General features: G+C 38.9%; 1 non-coding gene across 1 annotated transcript; it reads left to right on the top strand.

Annotated features, from left to right (window-relative positions):
• The first annotated feature begins 3,194 nt into the window (after positions 1-3,194).
• On the top strand, positions 3,195-3,266 carry TRNAG-UCC. The gene has a single exon. It is a non-coding gene; the product is annotated as a tRNA-Gly (tRNA).
• The last annotated feature ends 21,214 nt before the right edge of the window (positions 3,267-24,480 follow it).

Raw genomic sequence — 24,480 nt, 5'->3', positions numbered from 1 at the left:
AGATGCCACCAGAAAACCGCTAGAACTAATCAATGAATTTGGTAAGGTTGCAGGATACAAAATTAATATACAGAAATCTTTTGCATTCCTATACACCAACAACGAAAAATCAGTAAGAGAAATTAAGGAAATAGTCCCATTTACCATTGCAACAAAAATAATAAAATACCTAGGAATAAACCTGCCTAAGGAGGTGAAAGACTTGTACTCAGAAAACTATAAAACACTGATGAAAGAAATCGAAAATGACATAAACAGATGGAGAAATATACCATGTACTTGGATTGGAAGAATCAATACTATGAAAATGACTATACTTCCCAAAGCAATCTACAGATTCAATGTAATCCCTATCAAACTACCAATGGCATTCTTCACAGAATTAGAACAAAAAATCTTACAATTCGTATGGAAACACAAAAGACCCCAAATAGCCAAAGCAAACTTGAGAAAGAAAAGTGGAGTTGGAGGAATCATGCTCCCCAACTTCAAACTATACCACAAAGCTACAGTAATCAAGACAGTATGGTACTGGCACTAAAACAGAAATATACATCAATGGTACAGGATAGAACGCCCAGAGATAAACCCACGCACATATGGGCACCTAATTTATGACAAAGGAGGCAAGGATATACAATGGAGAAAAGACAGTCTCTGGACAGCTATATGTAAAAAAATGAAATTAAAACACTACCTGACACCATACACAAAAATAAATGCCAAATGCATTAAAGACTTAAATGTAAGACCAGATACTATAAAACTTTTAGAGGAAAACATAGGAAAAACACTCTTTGACATAAACCACAGCAAGATCTTTTTTGACCTACCTCCTAGAGTAACAGAAATAAAAACAAAAATAAACAAATGGGACTTAATTAAACTTAAAAGCGTTTGCACAGCAAAGGAAACCATAAACAAGACAACCCTCAGAATGGGAGAAAATATTTGCAAATGAAACAACAGACAAAGGATTAATCTCCAAAATATACAAATAGCTTATGGAGCTCAGTATGAAAAAAACAATCCAGTTAAAAAATGGGCAGAAGACCTAAATAGACATTTCACCAAGGAAGACATACAGATGGCCAAGAGGCATATGAAAAGATGCTCAACATCACTAATTATTAGAGAAATGCAAATCAAAACTATAATGAAGTATCTCCTCACCCCAGTCAGAATGGCCATTATCAAAAAAGCTAGAAACAATAAATGCTGGAAAGGGTGTGGTTAAAAGGGAACCCTCCTACACCGTTGGTGGGAATGTAATATGATACAACCACTATGGAGAACAGTATGAAAGTTCCTTTAAAAACTAAAAATAGAATTACCATATGACACAGCAATCCCACTGCTGGGCACACACCCTGAGAAAACCATAATTCACAAAGAGACATGCACCAAAATGTTCACTGCAGCACTATTTACAATAGCCAGGACATGGATCCAACCTCTGTGCATCGACAGGTGAATGGATGAAGAAGATGTGACACATATATACAACGGAATATAACTCAATCATAAAAAGAAATGAAGTTGAACTCGTTGTAGCGAGGTGGATGGACCTAGAGTCTGTCATACAGTGAAGTCAGTCAGAAAGAGAAAAACAAATACTGTATGCTAACACAGGTATATGGAATCTAAAGAAAATGGTACTGATGAACCTAGTGGCAGGGCAGGAATAAAGATGCAGACATTGAGAACGGACTTGAGGACATGGGGTGGGGGGGAAGCTGGGGCGAAGTAAGAGTAGCATGGACATATATACACTACCAAACGTAAAATAGATAGCTAGTGGGAAGCAGCTGCATAGCACAGAGAGATCAGCTCCGTGCTTTGTGAGGACCTAGAGGGTCCTCTAGGATAGGGAGGGTGGGAAAGAGGCTCAAGAGAGAAGGGATATGGGGATATATGTATGCATATGGCTGATTCAGTTTGCTGTAAAACAGAAACTAACATTGTAAAGCAATTATACTCCAATAAAGATCTATTTTTAAAAAAAAGAAAAACAAAGTGCTGAAAATTTACAAAACAATTCTCCCTCACTGGCTACCTTTTCTCCAGATTCCATTCTGTTTATCAGATTCAGAGGTTAACCAGTCTTTGTCTAAGCAAGTTACAAAGAAATTGATTCTACTTGAGCCTATTACCTTATAGTCATGTTTAAGACCACTTACTCTGAGAATACACTCAGATCCCCTTGATTACAGTGTGTGGTGTGTAATCAGATGAGTTAACATGAGAAAATAACATACTTTTTGGGATTGTTTTGAGGTGGTGGTTGCTATTATAGGTTATTTTACTACAGTTGTTGATATTGTTATCATTGCTATAGACTCACCAAGGAGAGATAGTAATCTCTTTTCCCCACCCCACTGCAGGAAAGAGGAAGCACTGGTTTCTAAAAGTTTAGCTCCTTGCTTCCCTCACCAGGAAGGAAGTAAACAGCTTGTGTTTGAGGTAGGTTGGAAGAGATTCAGCTTAATTCCCCAGAGGCAGTGGTGTGGAGGAGAGACGGTAGAAGTTGCCACCAGGGAGGGGGAAGCATCTCCAACACGGAATGGGGACAGGATCTGGAGTTCTCACAAATGCCAAGCCATGGGCTCTCCCAGCACAAAGCACCCAGGGTTGCGGGAGGCTGGAGCTGCATGGCACAAGAAGGAGGCTTGACACCAGGCCAAGATCCCACTGACCAGTGAGAAAGAGTGAGAGGAGACACATCTTCAAAATGGATCCCTGGGGCTTAGATAACAAGCTTCTGGGCAGTTACTGAAGATAAACCCTTAGGAATGGGGAGGAGCCCTCAACACTGATTGACTTTTGGCATCTCACCACCAGTCCCCCTCATAAGAGGGGGCTTGGAGCCAGGCTTCATTAGATTTGGAAAATGAAGTACTGTGATTTTTCTTGTGCCAAAGCATTGCAGAGAAATTTGTATGCCCTAAAGTTTGTCCAGACCCTTTAGATCCAGATTTACAGACAACCTCTCATCGGTTTACTTGCACAGGTGGCTAATCTGCTTGTGGGTGAATTTTATAGGCTTAACTCTCAGCAAATAATCTTATTTCTATATAACTAGGAAACACTTCACTGTGCTTCCATGTGCCAACAAAAATCTTGCCAAATATAATATTTTTTTCTACTGTTCACAGACAGGAGGAAACACACTTATAAAAAACCCACTAGGGACTTCCCTGGTGGCCCAGTGGTTAGGATTCTGCGCTTCCACTGCAGGGGCTCAGGTTCGATCCCTGGTCAGGGAACTAAGATCCTACAAGCTGCGTGGTGCAGCCAAAACAAAAAAAATGAGGCAAAGAACCCACAAGGTCACCAACTAGTCAGACAAGTCCAAATAGAAAATGAGAACACCTAGATTAATTTTACTTTCTGACTAATAGAGACGGAGTTTTCTATGGAAGTACCAGCTTCTGTGATTTCTGAGAAAAAGAAATGATACTTGTTGGCCTTATGTTAAATAACTTGTTCAGGATTCCACAGAAGAAAATATACAGCAGGAGTAACTGATGATTCATTCCTCAGCTTTCTTTCTTTCTTTCTTCCTAACCTCTGTTTTGAGCTGCCGCTATAAGGCTACTGGCATGTAAAGATTGGGTTAATTGATATTAAATTTCTCTTCAATCCTTCCCTTCTTGTCCAGGCCTAGAAGAGAAATGCCTTCAGTTACCTCACCACTTCACTGTTGTAAAAGCTTCCCCAGCAGTCAACCTCTCCAATTTCTCTATAAATTCTCATCAGATTAATCTTCCTAAATTAGAGCCTTGACCATTTTACCCCATTCTCCCATCAAAACCCCATAATTTAATACCATTCCATTCAGAGAATGCTTACTGAGGAACTAGGAAGTTTAAGACACTGTGCTTAATACTCTGAGAGACATGAACTTACATAAAACAGCTCTGCCTTCAGGCAGTTTATATTCTCATAGGAGATGTACACATTTCCCAACCTAGTATAAGGCAAAGTATGCTAACCTACTATAAGGCTAATGTATTCTAATTCAGGTCAAGATTAAGGCTATGGCAGTCAAGGCAAAGGAAAGGATAAATTTGGTTCATTTTCTGATGATGCCCATTGCTTACAAAAGAATCCGACTCATTTATCTAGTGTACTTCATAAGCCAGCGCCATCAACCTACTCCTATCTTCTTCATTCCTTACAAACCCTCTGCAGACTGGGTCGAATTGGGCTATTCAGCTCCGAAAGCATCTGGCAGTGTCCTCCTCCCCTATCTCTCCTAATGCTACTTCTTCTGAGTAGATCATCATTCCAGGCCTCTCTGCCTGTCCAAATTCTACCCACTTTATATACCAACTTTTCTATAAAAACTTTCCTGCATCAACCAGCCAGAGTGGCCTCCCTGTCCTCAGTATCTGAGTCACTCACTGGAGTCTTTTCCTTCACCTTTAGTGACTGTGGAGTCACCTCCACATGCACTACAACTCCAAGACTCACAGGATTCCAGGTTCTTCTCGTCTAATATCTCTGCCCCAGTCCAGCATCCTAGCCTCATATCACCAGCCTCAGCCTTGTGATTTGGTCTTTCATTGCCCACATCCCTAGTGCTATGCCTGGTCCTCAATCTCCAACTCTATCTCTGGTAGCTAAGGGATCTGGGGCCTCAATATCCTGCCCTGACTATTGATGCCTCACACTCTTCCCCTCCAATGTGTGTTTCATGTGTCTTCCTATCTACCTCAGGCTATGAAATTGCCTCAGGAAAAAAGCAAAAACTCAGCAGAATTTGACTATGACTACTCTAGGAATTAAAGTACAGCATCACAACACGGATGAAACTTGAAAGACATTATGCTAAGTGAAATAAGCTTTACACTAAAGGACATATATTATTCTGCTTCGATGAGGTACCTAAAGTAGTCAGATACATAGAGACAGAAGGCAGAATGGTGGTTACCAAGGGCTGGAGGGAGAGAGGCATGGGAGGTAATTGTTTATTGGGTGCAGGTTTCAGTATGGAATGAAGAATAAGTTCTGGATATGAACAGTGGTGACGGTTGCACAATAATATGTATGTACTTAGTGCCACTCAAATGTATACTTAAAAACGATTAAAATGGTAACTTTTATGTTATGCATATTTTATCATGATAAAATAAATAAAATTTTAAAATGAATTATTCACCACATGAAAAAAAAGTAAGGCACTGAGAGTTTAGTGGAAAATCAAAATAGAGAACTCTCCATCAGCACTCATTTTGTTGAGATTCCTAACTAGCTGGCTAAATATCTCCCCTAGTAAGATTTCATAAGACTGAATATTTGCTCTGGATATACCTTTGTTCTTTCTAGTTCTTGGCTCTAGTTTCTTCTAAGCCACTTTGTGGCCTGACTCTGAATAATATATTTTAAAATAAAGTGTGTGAGCGATTTAGAGCCAAGGATTTCTAAACAAATATATTTCACCAAAGTATTGCTTCCTGCTCATGGCCCTGCTGTTTGATTTTCCCACCCTCTTCGGACTTCATGTCCCATGGACTCAACCTCATTTGCTCCCTGACTAGTGAGTATATTTCTCCCATGAGAAAGAGAGGAACCAATATCTTTCACTATCTCAGTTTCCCTCCCACTCTCACAGATACACAACCATCTGCCTAGAATCATGGGTTCTTGGTGCCTCTAAAGATACAGCCCTCTACTGCCTTCACAGGGATCCCATTGCCATAGCCACTGAATTTATTTACCATACAGCTCCCAAGGCTCTTCATTAATACTTGTCTTTTCTACCACATAGTGTTTGCTTGTATTATTTACCTCCCTGGAAGGCAGAAGTACTTTCTCATATGTCTTTATACTCTTTGTAGTGACTTTGACTATGCAAGCCACATTTTTTTTGAAATATAACTAGAATGTCAGACACTTTTAGGAATCATATCACAATGTCACAATCATATCACAATTAATATCACATATTAATCCAGGAAAAAAAAGTTTTAAAATTAACCATAGAATTTCTTTTAAGCATGAATCTATGTATTACTTTTAGATTTTGCTCCTGTTTACCTAAGTTCCAACGAAGTTCATGCAAGCTGTTCTCAGAGTCCACTGAATTCCACTGCAACGCCCCTCAGGTATGAATCATAGAGATTTAATATACTGTCAGTTTAATAAATCCTGCTCACTCTAATGAAAATTTCCAAGATGATATAATATGAGTACTGTTCTTCAATCCTATAATTCACTTAAATGCCTTTGGTGGAATTTTCATAAAATTCTTCAGTAGGGTGGTTTCCGGTAAAATTCCTAGACTTTGGATGATGCCTTTGATCACTATTGTGAAAACTGTCTGAGTTCTATCTAAGTCTACCTAGGCTATAACCTAGGCTATAAAATTTCACCCAAATATCACTCTCCAATAAAGGAATGAGGACTTCTTAGAGAAATGCTGATTCTAGGGCTAGAGTGGGACAAATATATGAGAAGCCCAGAGCATCTTGTTGTGCCAGAAAGCTCAAAACACAAATAGAGGCATGTCAAAGGTACTCAGAAGCCAACGTGAAAGAGTTCCCAATGGCCAAAGCTAGAAAAATTTAAGCAACAAAATAAAAAATGTGGCAGGGAATTACAATCCAAAGTACAAAAGAAATACACAAGTCCATACTAATATAAATGAATGAGTGAATAAATAAACAAAGAAGTAAGGGAGAGCAAATAAAATTTTCTTTACAGATGACTTCCAAAAATATATGTATGTAGATATTCCCTTTCCAGGAAGTGAAAATTAATTCCCCACACGCCCTCTCCCTCTTGGGTGTGAGCTAGACTTAGGGACTTGCTTCCAAAGAATAGGGTTTGGAAATGGAATAATAGTAACTTTCCAATGGGGAAAGCTGGCAAACAAAAACTGATATGGTTAACAACCCCAGGATTAGTCATGTTGATAGCATGTACTCCTGATATGGTGTGATGAGAAGGGCACTTCAGCCCTGTGATATTCTTTCCAAAAACCTGTAACCTCACTCTAATCATGAGAAAAACATTAGACAAACCAAAGTTAAGGAATATTCTACAAAATACCTGACCAGTACACCACAAAACTGTCCATGTCATGAAAAACAAGGAAATATTGAGAAGCTGTCACGAACTAGAGGAGATTAACAAGATGTGATGACTAAATGTTAACGTGGTATCCCAGATTGGATCCTGGAACAGACATTAGTGGAAAAACTAGTGAAATCCAAATAAAGTATGAAGGTCAGTGAATAGCGATGTACCAATGCTGCCTCCTTAGTTATGACAAACGTACAATGGTATTGTAAGGATATCATTAAGGGAAACTGATGAGTATATAGAAAATGCACTACCTTTGCAACTTTCTGTGAATTAAAATTATTCCAAAAAAAAAGCTAATTTTTAAAAATCCGTTAATACTTTCTCCAGTCATCTTTAGAAGCAGATGGAAAAGTATTCCCCTGCTCATGGAAGAGGCCCCTTTTCTATCCTGGGACTTAAAAAAATCAATACTATAGACTCATGTCCATCTGTATATATGGCTTAATACTTTCTCTCAATCTTGTCATAACTGGATTTTTGGGTCTTATTTCCATTTTGGGTTTTGTTGGCGACAAGAAAGAAATGGCCCCTTGAACTCTGTTTCTGACAAGTGAGCACCCGAGATTCTTCTGCCAAAGCCAGCAAGTTCCAGAATAAGTTTACAAAATTCTAAAATTTACTAGAAAACAATTCAAGTTAACTACTGCCAAAACAGAGTAAACAATTTATTTAAAATGGACAACCCAAAAAATAAAATAAAAATAAAATGGACAACCCAAGAATCACATGAAGACACAGCTTAAATTAACTATATTATTTTCTATCAACAATATACTTAGTTAGGGGGAATTCCCCGGTGGTCCAGCAGTTAGGACTCCACGCTCTCACTGCTGAGAGCCCAGGTTCAATCCCTTACTTAATATACTTAATTAATATAAGAATATATTTAAATGTATGTACTCTTTATGCTATGAGATAGCTATGTCGTCATAAACTCTTTAATCTACTTTGGTAGTTAAAAAATTCTCAAAGGGAAAAATGCAAAACAAAGCTGAGTTAAAACAATTTGATCTACCAAAATTCCACGACTGAAATTTTGAAACGTTTGTTTGACTGCTGAAATATAGTACAGGAGGATACTTCAAAACATGTGATGCAAATAATCCCACAAAATTTCTATGAAGTCTATGGCCATTGTACTCTTGGGGATTAAGTAGGCCCAAGAGAATTATGGGAAGTATCACAGAGGAAGTTTACAGTGAGTCTATAGTAATATAAGGAAGAAATGTAATGGGGACATTTTATTTCCCTGTGTCCCCAGATATTTAGGTTCTAGTCAATTGAAAATTGATAGAGGAATAGTAGAAAAGATAGTCTGTCTCGAGGCAAAACTGAGGCAATAACAGTATCTACTAAAGAATTTAGTGGTAAAAAGAAGAGCACAATCTACAGCAAAAACACTCAACAGGCGGTCTTTTACAGTAATACCTATAATCGTAAATATGCTTATATAAATCCATGCTTTCTTTGGATAGTTTTTGGTTTTCAGTGTTTAATTTTACTTGACATAATTCAAAGAAGTGGAGCCAAGGGTAAGAAAGGGCTTTTTTGTTTGTTTTTCTAGATAGAAACAGATGTGTATTAGAGAACAATCCCTTATGAGTAACAAATGTACTGCAGTCACAGAGCCCAGACATATTACATCTATTCATCCTGAGGTTTCACATTTTAAGGAATAGCTTTCTCTATTTAATTTTAATTTTAAAACTTTCCTGAGGGGACTTCCCTGGTGGTGCAGTGGTTAAGAAGCCGCCTGCCAATGCAGGGGACATGGGTTCTAGCCTTGGTCCGGGAAGATCCCACATGCCGCGGAGCAAATAAGCCTGTGAGCCACAACTACTGAGCCCACATGCCACAACTACTGAAGCCCACACACCTAGAGCCCATCCTCCACAACAAGAGAAGCCACTGCAATGAGAAGCCTGCGCACCGCAACGAAGAGTAGCCCCTGCTCGCCACAACTAGAGAAAGCCTGTGTGCAGCAATGAAGACCCAATGCAGCCAAAAATTTTTAGAGAATAAAAAATAAAGAAATTTATGAAAAAAAACAAAACAAAACCTCCCTGAGTTGTACTTTACATACTGTCTTCTTAAAGGAAATATTCAGCCTTGCTAAAATTCAACTTTATTCTTCTTCTTTAAGTTGTAGATGAAATCTCAAATTTGCTTTCTTGTTCCCAGGGTTGTCTTTCTACCACTTAATTCGAAAATAAAAATTGTCATTTATTTCAACTCTGTATATTATACTAATCAAAAGTATTTTTATGGGAATATAAATAATTATTTAGTAAATAACAGTTTAAGTAAAATTATCTTTAAATCATACCATATTCCCATAGATTAAAAAGATAATTATAGAGATCTAGAGAGAGCTCTTCCTTTCCACTTTCTCTTCTCTTCTTTTCCAAAACAACTAAGTCAAAAAGCCATTAGGTGGAGACAAGCAGGATACCCATTTGCACCAGGATAGGGAAAGCCATGGTGACCCTGAATGAGGTAATAGGAGCATCTATCTGCATAGAAGGAAGACCTAGCATGGATGTTGGAGACTGAGCAGGGTGAGGAAAATGCCCATGCATGAGGGTGCCTGGCTCAGGGTATTGGAGACTGGGTAGGTGAAAAGGGAGTCAACTTGGTGGTGTCCAGTTGCAGGAGCCCTGCAGTCACTGAGGGGACTGTCCCCCTTCTTGGGTAGAAATTCAGGATGGACACTTGTGCTCCAAATAAGTTTCAGGATCTGAGGGGGAAAAAAGGTACTTTTGTTCTACTTCCTCCATGAAATCAGGGGGAAGCCACTTTCAGAATACACACTGACAACATAGGGTGGCTGCAGAGGGGTATAAATGGCAGCACATCAGGACTAGAGACAGAGGCGGCCTAAGAGAGCCAGTGACCCGAATAAGCCCTATGGTTCCTGGAGAGGAAAATGGAAGGGAGCTGGGGATAATAAGACAGCCAGTGAGTGGGGGGTAGGGAATGACCACAGCAGAGGATAAGGAGTCCCCATACTAGAGCCAGGGGCAATCAGCTTTCAGCAGCAGCAGGGGAAGACGCTAAAACTCCTGGCAGCAATTGCTCTGTACTGTACTACCGATGGCCAGAACATAAAGGATGTGCTACATACTCAGCAGATCAGTGAGGCCAGGGGCCCACAGGCAAAATTTACATAAGGCAAGACACTGCCATAAAGGACTGGAGGGTAACACAAGGACCAGATACCTATTCCCTGCCAGCAGGATGGTAGCATGAACTTCCTCTGTTCCCAGAGGCCATTGCACTGGCAGAGGAGGGTGGGATGGAAAGGAGAAATACTGAGAGGGGGTCTGAACTTTGAATGTAATAATGACCTGGAAGAGAGAATTACTGAATTACTCAGGCAACAAATTGACTTCGGTTACAAAGAAATTTAAACTTATCCATTTATTCATCTAAGCTGTGACTGTAAATTTCAAAACTAGGACATCCATATCCAATGCTATTTTGGTCTATCCAGTATTTAATCTCTCTTTTGATAAAAACAGCTGAGTTTCCTGGGTACTATTTTTCCAAGGCCTAGGTGTTTCTTTGATTTTGTAGCCTGCCAAGAAATTCCTTTCCTCCTTAAATTTGAAACTAGGTCTGTTTGTTATTTGCAACTAAAGGATACCAGCTATTATAAAATATATAATCCCAATTTTGTAAATGCACACACACACACACACACACACACATCTACACATGGAAAAGATTACAAAGAAATCAACGAAATGTTAATAGTGATCATCTCTGGGTAACAGGATTATAAAATATCATTATTTTTTTCTCCTTTTGTTTCTAAATTTTCTATTCTCCACAATGAGTACACATTATACTTTTATTCAGAATATGGATAGAGAAGTATTATTCCTAAGTAAACATGAGGAAGCCCAATTTATTAAAAAGACATGTCATAGGTCTTTGTCTCTTGGCATCCTGGGCCAGCCAGCAGCTGCAAGCATAAGACCTATAGGGCAGCACCAGATAGAGTGCCTCAGACCCGAGTTTTAGCTCTGGCTGTGCACCTTCAATAAGTCTTTCAACCTCCCTGAGCCTCAAGTATCTTCATCTGTGAAATGAAGGTTTAAACTCTCTATAAGACCACAGAGGTCACTGACCTGTCAACCAGACCCAAGCTCAGGTTCCAATTCCCAACATTTCTCAGATACAAGTGGACAAGACAAAACGTCCCTGTTATGCCAGCCAAAGTCTGAACTTTCAGAATACTTACAAGAGAGCTCTACAGACCCCACTTATTTTGCTTCTGAGACCAAAACCTAACAATATCACTTTGATGGTTTCCATCTTGTTTTCATGCTATCTATCAGAAGGAACCCTTACAACCCAGTATTGCCTGCCACCAGAATGAGAATGCAGCTAGTGCTTGGCCCTGACGTCAGCCCCAGCTCAGCCTAAGAACCCGGATGGTGCCATATCTCTCCCTACGCTTGGCACACTGCCTTATCATGCAGTCTGTTATCAGAGGCACAGGCAGCAGGGAAGGGCTCATGGAGGGATCTAGGGAGAGGCAAATTTGCTACTGCTGCTTCAATCTGGGAAATCACGAAGGGAAGGAAGCCCACAGCGATGTGGTGCCATATCTCACACCACATCCTCGGTTAGTGGGGGTCTGACCAGGCAGGGTACCTAAGTGAAGCCCAGATGAAGTAGATGCACACAGAAGATTGCAGCAAGGATGAAGCTGTAGGAATAACAAAGACCAAACTACCAAATTTTACCCCTGTTCTAAACTAACCATGACTTCATTTAACTAATTTCTCAGCTATTATTTTCTTCTTCCATTCTTATATCCATGTCTTGCAACTTCCTCTGGGAATTTGCTTCCTCTTTTTATACACATCTAAAAGTCCTCTTTGGCTTGCTGGGGATGAACTTCCCATGCACCACAGTGATGCATGACCTGAGACTCTCCACCATGTCTCAGGGGACACCAAACTCTCAGGGCTCTAAGAAAAATAGAAGCCCCGAAACCCTTTAATTCTGTACAGTAAAAACCTACTGTCCTTTTTTCTGTACATCTTAATTTCCAATCTAAGAGAAGAAAATAGACTGGAACTGGACTGGGTAATCTTTTCTAAGAAAAACTTGAATTTTTTTAAACACTAACAGGAGAAGAAGTAAAATTTCAATGCAGAAAAGATACAATTAAGCACACTTGCAACCTTGGCAAGTACATTAAGGGGAGTGTAAAGGGAATTTGACTGTGTGGGAGTCAGGTTCAGTCCAAAGAAAACAGGCACGGGAATGCTGCAAGATGGGATCTAAAGAGATGGACTGAGTCACTGAGTGAAGAAGGGAAAGTACATAAAACACCAGAAGACACAGTCATTCCAGTGAAAGAAACACTGTAACCAGCAATGAGGAAGTTTAGAGGGTAGAAATGTTATTTAAACTAAAACTGAAGAAAAGCAGAGAGGGAGAAATAGCAAGTTGTCTCTTTGCCAGTTCAGTGTTGCTGATGCAGAGGGAAAAGACTGAGGAATGTGGGAGGGATTGAGGAATTCCAATAAGAAGGTTATCTCCCTCAAAGAATGCCTGAGAAGGGTTTTTTTTTCCACAAGAGATTAAGTCATTATTCTTAAATAACCCAAGAGGTCATGCATTGACTTTCTGGGGCTTACCAGTATAATAGCTGAGCAGAAAAAGAATCTAATATGAAGTAGGGGAGCAGGAGGTAACACAAAGGATAAAGATCCCTCAAACTAAAAATAAGGAGGCACTTCAATGGTTTATGGTTTAAAAATATGTTTTTCGGGGCTTCCCTGGTGGCGCAGCGGTTGAGAGTCTGCCTGCCGATGCAGGGGACACAGGTTCGTGCCCCGGTCCGGGAAGATCCCACATGCCACGGAGCGGCTGGGCCCGTGAGCCATGGCCGCTGAGCCTGCGCGTCCGGAGCCTGTGCTCCGCAACGGGAGAGGCCACAACAGTGAGAGGCGCGCGTACAGCAAAAAAAAAAAAAAAAAAATTTTCGGAGAAAAACTTCTGACTCTGCAGACAAGGCTGACATTACAGACTGCATCATAGTTAACTGCCTACCTACTATTCTTAGTGAAAATGCAGTAGGATAGGAAGCCACAAACATCTTCTAAATAGTCCTTTATCCCTCTCTCGTAAGTCTGCTTCAAGTCACAAACGTAGTTTTAATTCAGTGAATCAGTGTCACCTACTTACGTTCTCCACTTTCAAATCTATCACCAAAATGAAGCTAATTTAATAAACAAAGAAAATATAAATAAAATAAAATGGAGTCACTTTGAGAGAACTAGAGTTCCTTGATTATAAAAAAGGATCATTTCTATTTTGTTGCCAGTGGGGATTTCTGGTAGTGGGTCTATCTGATAAGCTTCAAAGACAATAGTTATATTGAACTGTTAGAAAGGAAGTTGTTATGACCAGATTGCTTCCTGTGGTGAACAAAGGGCTTTTGCTGACATGGCAACTTCATGGTTACAGAGACAAGCCTGCAAATTTTGTCCTTCAAAAGTGAAAGTTGTTGAGACAGCTAAACTCAAGGTGACAAGGGAAGGAGGACGTGGGGCAGTGGGGCCGGGTAAGTCATAGTCTCAGAGTAATAACACCGATATTTTTTGAGCGTTGATTGAGACGCCAGGTTCTCTGTTGGATGCTTATAGGCATTATCTCATTTAGGCTTCATTAAAAAGGGAAAGGGGGCTAATAGATACTATCATCAAATGAGGGATTAAATCAGGGAGATTGTGCAACTGGCCCAAAGCTGTGCGCAGTAGTTCACAAGTAGCATAACCAGGATTTGGACACAGATCATCTGATTCTGCGTTGGTGAGCCCAACTTCAAGAGGTGGGAGCAGTCTTAACAGTTCATCTGGTCAAATCCTTTCACATTTATAGGCAAGAAGCCTGGGGCTCAGAAGTGATTTGTTTCCACTTGCATAGTAAGTGGCACTATCTAGTGTAGAACCCGTGTCCTTTGTTCTCCCTCCCTTCATTCATCCCTCTACAGGAGCAAGGCACTCCCGGTGCTAACAACATTGAGCTCTTCCCCAAATTTGCACATCTGCGAGTGAGTTGGATTCTTCAGATGATGCGTGGCACTTCATACATGATCACAAGTCTGGGTCTTGCAGCAGAAGATACGACTGGCCTAATTGTCAGCGGGGGGAAACCATTTAGTTTTATTATGGCTTGGAGCCCTAGAAGCCGTAGTAGGACTTGCTTCTGACTGCAGTGTACAGTATTATCTAGTGAGGGTGGTGTATTGGATGGGAAGTCTTCACTGAATCAAGTGAAAAATATACTGGAAAGACTATTGAAAGTACACAAATTCTGGTGCTTTGTTATAGGGGGGTGGTGGAGGCTATACCTATTGATATAGAAATTTATACTGATTTGAAATAAAAATACATTTCATATTCATTAGTTTAGGGCTTCCTTTTCCCTTTTCTATGTCCATTTACTGATGTAATTCTCAAAAGTCAGAATCTAGTAAAACTCAAAAGGGAGTTAGAAAATAGATTTTTTAAAAAATACTTGGAGTGAGGAGAGGAGAAAAAGAAGACCTTTCTCATTGGCACTTACCAAATCAAACCGATTACTTGTGCATGCACATACTCCACTAGGCAGTATCTTCTTAGAGGCAGGGTAAAGGACCATAGCTAGCATAATGACTGAGAGCTCAGCTCTTGAGTCAGAAAAAAAAAAAAAAAGTGAAAGTTGTTGATGTTGTTGTTTTAATTTCACTATTTCAAGAGGTAACAAAATCTTTAGACTTGCTTCCTAACTTACAAATGTTTCAAAGCCCATGTGGGTATCATCTTAAGGCTGAGAATACAGGCAAAGCCCACAGGGCCAAGCATGCAGGGTTTTGAAATGAGTGCTTGGATTTGTTTACCTGAAGACTTTTTAAAGAGTGGAATCGATGTTTCAGGTTAAAAGGCTGAGTCTTGGGAATGAATGCATGAAAAAATAGGATACTTTCTCCCTCATGTCCTTCATTTCTCTCCCTTTGTCCTTGGTGTGGAGTGCATCACTGGTAAGACAGAATAAAAGGGGCCACTTCTGTGAGGATCAGGGAAGTCCTAAAGCAGGTGTGCTCTCCCCTGAGCACTTTCTCCGTAACAGACCCCTTTCCCGTCGTGGTTTAGGCCATGATGAAAAGACCTCGGAGGAATTACTAAAATATCATCTGAGGCTGCGTTCCAATGGCACAGTCTAGATCTGGGTGGTACTGGAAGAGAAAGGAAGTATGTCTTGATAGGTATGTCTCTAAATGAAAAATATATATGCTTGTTGCATTTTTCATGGTGGGACATCAGGAAGAAGACCTGAGGGAAGTCCAGGAAGGAACATAAAGGCCCTGATGGACCGGAAAGAGAAGAGAGGTGTTAATGGGAAGAAGGAATTAGAGTTTAGTACTTTAAATATTTATTCAACTTCAACTCTGACAAGGGACATTTTGCCTTAGAGCCTAAATATACCCAAATAGAATAAACACCAACTTCAGATTTAAAAAAAGAAGTTAGTCATACATTAGAAAGTAACTACATCATTCTTCCTTTGAAAATAAAAGCAAATCATTGCAACAGAACTGGTTATATCATTTGCAAGGTCCAGGGCAGAATGAAAATGCAGAGCTCATTCCAAGAGGGCAAGAGCAGAGTATTAAACCAGACAAGGGGCCCTTCTGAGCACAGGTCCTGTGTGACTGCCCAGGATATACACCCAAGAAGCCAGCCCTGACCAACAGTTAAGATCAGATTTGGACAGGTTCAATAAAGCATTTGGGGAGAAAAATATCCCAGACGTAAACTCCCTCTGTAAAAATTCAAGAGGGAAAGCTTGATTATTGAAATCAGACCAGTTACCCTCTGCTTTTCTCTGAGCTGTAGTAGGTCTAGATGCCCTCAATGCTACTTCCCAATAGTAGTATTTTACTACTCCACTGGACCACAACCTGCTCACTATGAACAATGAGAACTCAGAAGGACATCATATACAGCTCTCAGATATGGAAAAGGCTGAAAACATGTTCTGCATAGTTTTAGTTTTCTTTAAATACCTTTAGACTCTTGTAACACCATGAGGCCGAACTAAATCTAATGCTTTCATTGTTACAGGTTAGTGGTTTCAGCTCTGGAGCAAAGTGAAAACACTACTGGTAATTCACTGTTTATTTCATGTAATGCTAACATACCAGTATAAATGCTAGCATTTTATTTTAAAGTTTAAAAATTAGTGAAACTAAATATTTAATACATTTAAAATATAAACGTTTATAAATATATTATAATCAAAAATTAAAATTTATAAAAATATTAATGTTAACCATTCATTGTCAATGTGATAAAAATTTTCCATAAATTATTCAAAATATTTCTAACTGTATTAAACACTATGTTTGAATTAAGATAATTGAATTAACCATGAAAAGTCAGAAATAAAGCATACACTTTTAATAAAATGCAGTATAAAAACAAAGGCATCAATTATTATGTCATGATTAATCCTTGAGCAAAGTTTTCTACAATTTTTTTCAGTTGCTGCAAAAGTGCTCTGACTATATATTAGTTGGAAGAATGGGGAAGAATAATTACATGTGCCAACTCCAAATAATTACATGTGCCAACTCCAAATAATTGGCCCTTAATTTTCAATTAATAATATTTATTATTTGACAACTTTGAGATAAACTTTAGAAGGAACTTTTTTCAGGGACTACAATGTTTTGATTGATAATGATTGTCTTGTTTTACTGATATTTTAAAGAGAAGAATTTTAAGTGCATTTTCATTTTCTTTAATTTCATTATGTAGAAGTGAAGACTCCCAAACAGAGTTAACTGTATCACTTTCAAAAGTATTATTCTTATATTCCACCTGTACAGAAAATCTTTGCACTGGAGTAAAAATTAATTTTGCAGTAGAAGCTTTCCACTACCACAGTATGGTTGCTTACTGAGACTCTCATAAACATAAACCTGCCTGCAGTAGTTATCTTTCTGTATAAATTGAGTTTTGGGGTCATTGTTCTTGATCTCAAATGATAAATGATTCAGACATTCATTTTTTTAAAACAGTGAAATAATGGTATTACATGAACAAAAATATCAGTATGTAGGGGGTTGCAAATATCACTGCATAGAAAAGTAGCAGTTACCAAACACCAGTTTTGCCATCATTGTTATGATTCATTTGCTTTTGTAATCCAATCCCTCACATATATATAAAAGTTAATTTTATTTTGAGAATTTCAAGGTTATCCTTGAGAAAAGTAGAAATATGCAATAGTATCAAAAACCTGAGGTTAGAATTATCGTAATGAAATTTCAGATCAATGAACAATTAATAAATATTTCCATTTTAAGACAGGCACAGGGACTTCCCTGGTGGCGCCAATGCAGAGGACATGGGTTCGAGCCCTGGTCCGGGAAGATCCCACATGCCATGGAGCAACTAAGCCTGTGCACCACAACTACTGAGCCTGTGCTCTAGAGCCCGCGAACCACAACTACTGAGCACATGTGCCACAACTACTGAAGCCCATGCACCTAGAGCCCATGCTCCGCAACAAAAGAAGCCATCACAATGAGAAGCCCACGCACCACCATGAAGATTAGCCCCCGCTCGCCGCAATTAGAGAAAGCCCGCACACAGCAACGAAGACCCAGCGCAGCCAAAAAAAAAAAAAAGACAGGCACAGTATGACAAAGCATAACATCATCAACATAACATCTCCATCATCAATTCATTTTTCATTCTTTGACAGCAGCCAGCTTGGGTTATGAGGTAACTTTGGGAATGGAGGTTCAACACAACAGAACAAGATAGAAGGATCCTGGATCCCTGACACAGTGGAGTGCCAAACCAGCCTTATATTAACTACTTCAAGACATTTACAAGAGAGATAAAACATTTTCTAGGTCATTATTATTTGAGATTTTCTGCCACTCAGCGTCAAACTAATACTTACTAATATAAAATTCTGTGTACAAAGTGGGCTGCTCCAAATACAGCTCCTGAAATATGTGGCATTGTCTCAGTGAAAGTACTTGGAATACTTTCCTATGGGCTGGAAAGTTAGCAACACTTCATATGTCTTAGAAAATATTTAATAAAACTGTTACCTATGATAACTCAGAATGTAGACCACTTGCTAATTAAGAATGCAGTACTCGGAAAATGGTTAGAAAAAATCAGAATACTTGTTGGCCGTGTCAAATTCTTACAAGCTTGAGCTAGAGCTAGCCAGACTTCAAGCAAAGGCGGAAAGAACTTCAGCTCTGCTGAGAAAGAGCTACTCTGCCGACAGCCTGCAAACAGAAGAAACTGAAAATCTGATAAATTAGAGCCCCCCAAGATTTAAAAAGCCAAGCCTTCTCTCCCCCAGCTGAAATAGTTTCAAGCAATGTCTTAGAAACTGCAGTCTTAACAGTACATATGCCCTATCTTACCAAAGTTGCTTAAAGAGATGGATTTAAGATTTTTGCCTTCTCCAACCAGCCCATTGCTTTAGTTGACTTCATAGCCACCATTAAGCTGAGTGATGGGAATGAGCAGAACTCAAAGGCTACCAAGAAAGACCAGGGTTTTCATGTAAAAAAAAAATTATGTCTAGGCAAGTATTTTGGCTGTAGTTACTTACACATGAAACTGACCAGTAGCAAATAGACTGGAAGTCTACTAAATTATTGAGCATTTTATTGCCAAAGAATTCCTACAAGTCTAGCCTATAAAAGGCTGTGATTATTTAAGTCCTATAACACACTGGACACCTAAATCTGAACCAGCAGTAAGTAATGGATATAGTGCAGAATCTCCCAGAGGGCAGTGACAGGGCTACAGAAGATGATGAGCAAGAGACTTCCTCCAGGGGAGGAGAACCAGGACTTCCAAAGGGGCTGTGGAGAGGAAGGGCTAACCCAGAACTTACTCTTCTCCCAGAGAAGACAATCTTTCTTATTCCTGTATATTGGGATTTGAGTGTTGCCCATTCTCCACTTTCCCAAATGGGTGTTTCTATTTTAGCTACCCTGCTCCTATACCACCATAGTACCTGAAAAGAGAAGCAAATAACTTATCCTTTAGTTTAATGGATCACTGAACCAAGAGGAGCCAAACTTAGACGTGGTGGAAAAGACTGTACATCATTCAGATCCTAGACTTCATGACTTTGATCTGACGGAGACTTTGAAATTGTCTCTCTTAGAAAGACAGCAGCAAATGCATTATTTACATGGGAGGAAGGGTGTACAGAGAAGACACTGGCAAAGACTGATGATTGTTCCCCAATAGGTTCTGTAGCAATAGAATCTTGATTTGTATCTAGTCATGTGGCCACCTGAAATAAAAGCTACATTTTCCAGACTTCCCTGTAGTTAAGTACATGGCCTTCAAGTCATGTGACAAAATTTTGACAAAAAGGATGTAGATAAAAGCGGTATACACATTTCCAAGAAGTAACCTTAAAGGGAAAAGACATGCTTTTCTCTTTCCTTGTCTTCCTCCCTATTAGTGGAATGCAGACCTGACGAATGGAGCTACATCACCTCTTCTGGACTAAGAAGTGACCTTGTAAATGGAGGTCATGCAGAAGAAGCCTGGGTCTCTGACACTATAAAGTGTTATATCATCTCCAGACATCCTACCTCTAGACCTGCATTGTTCCATACACTACTCCTTAGCCATATGTGGCTACTGAGCATTCGAAATATAGCTAGCCCAAACTGAGCTATAAGTATAAAATACGTATCCGTCTTTGAAGACAGTATAAAAAAAAGAATGTAAGATATAGTGTATTTTGATAATTTTATATTGATTACATGTCTAATTACAACGTTTTGGATATACTGGATGAGTATTATTAAAATTAATTACAACTGTTTCTTTTTGCCTTTTTAACATGGCTACTAGAGAAATTTTAATTGCATACATGACTTGCATTGTATTTCTAATGAACAGCTCTGTACTAAACTTTTATGTAGGAAAAATCTTCTTTCTTAAGCCCTTGTTATTTTGTATTTTCTGTCACTCACAGTTGAACTTAATCTTAGCAAATTATCTACAAATACACTTTTTAAAATTCTATCTCAAGTCTCAGACTTCTTATCTGAATTCCAGATATATAGTCTCAAATGTCTACTTAAAATTTCCCCTTGGCTATCTCAAAGGCATTTCACCTACCAGTCTCATACCAAATTCATGATCCTTTCGTACATACACCCACATTCAAACCAGTTTCTCTTCCACTGTAATCTCAATGAAATCACACCATCCAGTTACGCAAGCCAGGGAACTAGATGTAGTATTCCTTGACATCCATCTTTCCCTCACCCAGCATACCCAATCCATCATGAAGTCCTAGAAACTGAATCCAAAGTATCTCTCTAGTAGCCACTTTACTCCACCACCATGGCCACTACTCCAGTCTTAACTACCTTCCTTTCTTCTCTGGCCTACTATGACAGTCTCATCCAGCCTGGCCTCCTTCCAATACATTTTTCACACTGCCACCAGAGTGTTCTTTTCAAAATCTTAATCTGGTCACATAAGCCTCAGGTTTAAAATCTCTTGATGGCTTCTTATTGCCCTTAAGGTAAAGACCAATCTCCATTAAAAGGACCATAAAACTACATCATCTGATAGCTCTTCCCTTACTCTCTGTATTACTGCCGTAGGGAATGTCCATGCTCCCTCATGTCAGAGAGCCTTTGCTTATGCTGTCCTCCCCATCTAGAACGTGCTTCAGTGCCTTCCCTTCAACCTCTATTTGCCTAGTTGACTCCCATTCATACTTTGAAAATCAGGAAAACTTTTTCTGACCTCCAGTATAGGTTAGTTTTCATTATATGTTCTCACAGAATTATATATATCTCAGACTACAATCTTAGTTTATAACTATATATTCACTTTATTTATTTATGTCTGACTATGAAAATTGCAACTGTGCCTCTTTTTGTTCTCTGTTGTATTCTCAGTGCTTAGCACAATTTTTGGCTGAAAATAGGCACTAAGTAGAGATTGGTGAAGAGTTAATGAATTTGTATTTATTTTTTTCATTTGTAAATATTTTATTTTAAATACTTAGGATACAAAAAGAATCAGCTCCCTAACACCATACACAAAAATAAACTCAAAATGGATTAAAGACCTAAATGTAAGGCCAGAAACTATCAAATTCTTAGAGGAAAACATAGGCAGAACACTCTATGACATAAATCACAGCAACATCCTTTTTGACCCACCTCCTAGAGAAATGGAAATAAAAACAAAAATAAACAAATGGGACCTAATGAAACTTCAAAGCTTTTGCACAGCAAAGGAAACCATAAACAAGACCAAAAGACAACCCTCAGAATGGGAGAAAATATTTGCAAATGAAGCAACTGACAAAGGATTCATCTCCAAAATTTACAAGGAGCTCGTGCAGCTCAATATCAAAAAAACAAACAACCCAATCCAAAAAGGGGCAGAAGACCTAAATAGACATTTCTCCAAAGAAGATATACAGATTGCCAACAAACACATGAAAGAACGTTCAACATCACTAATCATTAGAGAAATGCAAATCAAAACCGGTCAGAACGGCCATCATCAAAAAATTTAGAAACAGTAAATGCTGGAGAGGGTGTGGAGAAAAGGGAACACTCTTGCACTGCTGGTGGGAATGTAAATTGATACAGCCACTATGGAGAACATTATGGAGGATCCTTAAAACACTAAAAATAGAACTACTATACAACCCAGCAATCCCACTACTGGGCATATACCCTGAGAAAACCATAATTCAAAAAGAGTCATGTACCAAAATGTTCATTGCAGCTCTATTTACAATTGCCAGGACATGGAAGCAACCTTAGTGTCCATCATCAGATGAATGGATAAAGAAGATGTGGCACATATATACAATGGAATATTACTCAGCCATAAAAAGAAATGAAACTGAGTTATTTATATTGAGGCGGATGGACCCAGAGTCTGTCATACAGAGTGAAGTAAGTCAGAAAGAGAAAGACAAATACCGTATGCTAACACATGTATATGGAATCTAAGAAAAAAAAAAGTCATGAAGAACCTAGGGGCAAGTCGGGAATAAAGACACAGACCTACTAGAGAATGGACTTGAGGATATGGGGAGGGGAAGGGTAAGCTGTGACAAAGTGAGAGAGTGGCATGGACATATATACACTACCAAACATAAAATAGATAGCTAGTGGGAAGCAGCCGCATAGCACAGGGAGATCAGCTCGGTGCTTTGTGACCACCTAGAGGGATGGGATAGGGAGGGTTGGAGGGAGGGAGATGCAAGAGGGAAGAGATATGGGAACATATGTATATGTATAACTGATTCACTTTGTTATAAAGCAGAAACTAACACACCATTGTAAAGCAATTATACTCCAATAAAGATGTTAAAAAAAAAAAGAACCAGAAGCATTATAACACGGCATTTTAAGTTCACTTAAGTTCATTTAAATAAAATAGTTTCCTCAAAAACTATATCCTATCAAGGAAGAGCACATTAAAAAAAAAAAAAAAAAAGACATAAGACATATTACACCCTAAAAGGCAGGCCTCTCAAAACTTCTCAGGGCAGAAAGTAAATAAATCTCACAAGTGATCTATAAGTTATTATGTATTATTATCAGTACCTTTCAAGGATAGTTTTCACCACAACTGCCTGATATAGAGATTTACCATCTACTTCAAGGACAAAAACTTCGCCATGTAAGTATATACTAAGAGACATCTTTCTCACAAACATTCTGAGTTTGGCCCAAAGTGAACTAGTTCATTCAGGACGCAAGAGCACACACATACAGAACTACTATCCATACCACTGAGTCTGGATCTCACAGTGAGATCCAATGGCATTAAAGTATGACAATGGACAATCTGGGGTGGGGTGGGGATGGGCGTGGATGTGTTAGATCTACAAGGCTCATGTAGCATTCAATATGCATCAGAATTCAGAATAAAAAAGATGCAGTAGCAACATTGTAAAGCAGAGGTTCAGTTAAGAAGAAAGAAAAGCAAAACTTCAGATGTCAGGGGTTTAATTGAATTAAAGTTTAATTCTTGCCCACATGAAGTCCTTTGAGACTTGCTTTCCTTTGTGGTCCACTTTCTAGACTCTGCTTTGGTATTACGACACCTCCTTATCAGCACATGCTTCCACAACACTGGTAATAAATGTCGCCTCCTGAAAGTGACATACATTGCTTCTACACACATCACGTAAGCCAAAGTTCGCCACATGGCTATACCTCATTTCAAGGAGGCAGGTAAGTGCAATCTTCTTGTTTGCCTTAAAATAGAGGGGAAGAAGAACTAGGTGAACAGAAATAATGCTATCCATAGTGTATTACAGTCATCCAGATTTGTGGCAGTTTGTATAGTTTGACCCCAATCTTCTAACATTTACAGTAAAAATTATATATGTGTGTGTCTGTGTGTGTGTGAGTCCATCAAATGAAGCTACTTCAGTGATATTATCTTATAGAAATGTATGTTTTCTACTATTTAATGATCATATCACATATGCTAAATGCAGTAATAATTTTTTTTTGTTTTGCTTTTGCCTATGAATTTTCTAACTACGTAAAAACAGGTAAAATACTTTTGTTGTGATTTTATTTTTTATTTATTGTAACACTCCTTTTATTATTGGAAATGAATTAAAGTGTCACAATAATACAAATCAACTACAGCAATAACCTTAACAAGTACACTTCAGCATCTACTGCATGGCAGACTTTTACACCTATTACTTACACACATTTTATTTATTTTTATTTTTTTACATCTTTAGTGGAGTATAATTGCTTTACAATGGTGTGTTAGTTTCTGCTTTGTAACAAAGTGAATCAGTTATACATATACATATATCCCCATATCCCCTCCCTCTTGCATCTCCCTCCCACCCTCCCTATCCCACCCCTCTAGGTGGTCACAAAGCACTGAGCTGATCTCCCTGTGCTATGCAGCTGCTTCCCACTAGCTATCTATTTTATGTTTGGTAGTGTATATATGTCCATGCCACTCTCTCACTTTGTCACAGCTTACCCTTCCCCCTCCCCATATCCTCAAGTCCATTCTCTAGTAGGTCTTTGTCTTTATTCCCGTCTTACCCCTAGGTTCTTCATGACATTTTTTTTTTCTTAGATTCCATATATATGTGTTAGCATATGGTATTTGTCTGTCTCTTTCTGACTTACTTCACTCTGTATGACAGACTCTAGGTCCATCCACCTCACTACAAATAACTCAATTTCATTTCTTTTTATGGCTGAGTAACATTCCATTGTATATATGTGCCACATCTTCTTTATCCATTCATCCGATGATGGACACTTAGGTTGCTTCCATCTCCTGGCTATTG

The sequence above is a fragment of the Monodon monoceros genome, unplaced genomic scaffold (assembly GCF_005190385.1).
Source record: "Monodon monoceros isolate NGI ecotype Baffin Bay Population unplaced genomic scaffold, NGI_Narwhal_1 Super_Scaffold_20, whole genome shotgun sequence".
Taxonomy (NCBI): domain Eukaryota; kingdom Metazoa; phylum Chordata; class Mammalia; order Artiodactyla; family Monodontidae; genus Monodon; species Monodon monoceros.
This window is presented reverse-complemented; position numbering and strand designations above follow the sequence as displayed.